This window comes from Myotis davidii, unplaced genomic scaffold (assembly GCF_000327345.1).
Source record: "Myotis davidii unplaced genomic scaffold, ASM32734v1 scaffold681, whole genome shotgun sequence".
Classification (NCBI taxonomy): Eukaryota; Metazoa; Chordata; class Mammalia; order Chiroptera; family Vespertilionidae; genus Myotis; species Myotis davidii.
The window spans coordinates 1133690-1135912 of record NW_006291551.1 but is presented as its reverse complement, the minus strand read 5'-3'; the positions used below and the strand labels follow the sequence as shown (position 1 = coordinate 1135912).

At 46.2% G+C, this 2223-nt stretch overlaps 1 pseudogene; it reads left to right on the top strand.

Annotated features, from left to right (window-relative positions):
• Positions 1-322: 322 nt before the first annotated feature.
• LOC102765606 lies at positions 323-979 on the top strand (annotated as a pseudogene).
• Positions 980-2223: the final 1244 nt, after the last annotated feature.

The following is a 2223-nucleotide window of genomic DNA, read 5'->3' as shown; positions in this document are numbered from 1 at the left end:
TGCCCGCAACCCAGGCACATGCCCCTGACCGGAATCGAACCTGGGACCCTTCAGTCCACAGGCCAACGCTCTATCCACTGAGCCAAACCGGTTTTGGCTCAAGTGCAATTTTCCCCACTATCTTAACATGTCTTTTTACAAAGCAATCTGTTGCAGAACAAGGTCCAGATCTACATTTGGGTTATGTTTCTTAAATCTCTTATTATTATTTTTTGTACTGTGGTAGGCAGTTAGACAGACATGAGCAGAGCAAGGATGATAGGCCAGGTACAGAAGGTGGACAAAACTGGGAAAACAACTCTCTTGGGTCCTCGTTTCCAAGATGACCAAGAAAAGAAGGAATAAATAACAGTCGTGCCAAAAAAGGTCGAGGCCATGTGCAGCTTATTCATTGCAGCAACTGTGCCCATTGCGTGCCCAAGGACAAGGCCATTAAGAAGTTTGTCATGCCCGGCTGGCATGGCTCAGTGGTTGAGTGTCAACCTATGAACCAGGAGGTCAAGTGTTCGATTTCCGGTCAGGGCACATGCCCGGGTTGCAGGCTCGATCCCCAGTGTGCAGCGTACAGGAGGCAGCCGATCAATGATTCTCTCTCATCATTGATGTTTCCATCTCTCTCTCCCTCTCCCTTCCTCTCTGAAATCAATAAAAACATACTTAAAAAAAGTTTATCATTCAAAACATAATAGAGGCTGCAGCATTAGGGATTTCTCCGAAGCAAGTGTCTTCGACGCCTATGTGCTTCCCAAGCTGTGTGTGAAGCTGCATTACTGTGTGAGCTGTGCCATTCACAGCAAGGTAGTCAGGAACCATTCTCATGAAGCCCGGAAGGACCGAACACCCCCACCCTGATTTAGACCTGCGGGTGCTGCCACATGACCTCCACCAAAGCCCATGTGAGGAGCTAAGTCTTTAAGGAGTGAAGAAAAGTTCTCTGGGGAAAAAATAAATGGAAATTGTACTTCAAAAAAAAAAAAAACTGGGAAAACAAGGACTTTGCCCCTAGGGCAGTGATGGCGAACCTATGACACGCGAACTCATTTTTTTGGTTGATTTTTCTTTGTTAAATGGCATTTAAATATATAAAATAAATATCAAAAATATAAATCTTTGTTTTACTATGGTTGCAAATACCAAAAAATTTCTATATGTGACACGGCACCAGAGTTAAGTTAGGGTTTTTCAAAATGCTGACGCCGAGCTCAAAAGGTTCACCATCATTGCCCTAGGGTAACCTTTCCTCCCTTAGAATATCACTGGTCAGCTGGTCATGTAGTTGAGACACTCTGATCTTTCCTCCCTAGAGATAGCATCTAGGCCTCAGTTATGTTTCAGCTCCAGGCCCAGAAAAACAGCAAAAGCGGACAAAAGATACCATGGCTGACTTCAGGAACAGCTTCATTGACTAATGACCCCTTGCCCTGGAACCAGCCAGTTAAAGAGACCATAACGCTGAAAGGCTGTAGCTGGAAAGCTGATGAATAATCTATTGAGATCCTCCTTTGGGACCTCCCGTAAAATCTCCACCCTCAAAAGCCCTTAGGACTGAGGACCCACATGCTCTCCCTCCTGGGAGCACCCCCCCATACTCTTCCCCTCCCTTTCTTACCGCCCCCCAAGCACTTTACCTTTACCTTCCTCTCTTCTAAGTTTCAAGGACCTTTCTTTAGCCTCTGTAACTTGTTTCCTGAGCCAATTTACTCCACCACTCCCACCTCTGTGACTTCCTAAATAAAACTTCTCTTATAGTTTGAGTCTTGGCTCTGAATTATTTCCTAGCCAGAACTGAAGTACTGAGGTTGCTGAACCAAGGTCCAGTTGACCCCCCTGGCTACAGAAGGGCATGCGTGTGCAGTATACCGTGAGATAACTGTGGCTTTGCACCTGCTTATGGTATCTTAGCTTTGAACATTCTGATTAAGATTTCCCCTGTTCAGAGGCCTTGGTTATCTAGGGTCTCTGGCATGGTCCCTACAGAGAGTAAGGTCCTACTTTACTGCTTACTCCACTTTTTACTTTTTCACTTAAGCTGGTTTGGCTCAGTGGATAGAGCATGAGCCTGCGGACTGAAGGTCCTTGGGTTCGATTCCAGTCAAGGGTATGTACCTTGGTTGCAGGCTCTTCCCAGGCCCGGGCCCTGGTTGGGGCGTGTGCAGGAGGCAACCAGTCGATGTGTTTCTCTCACATTGATTTTTCTCCCCATCTTTTCCTCTCTATTCCTCT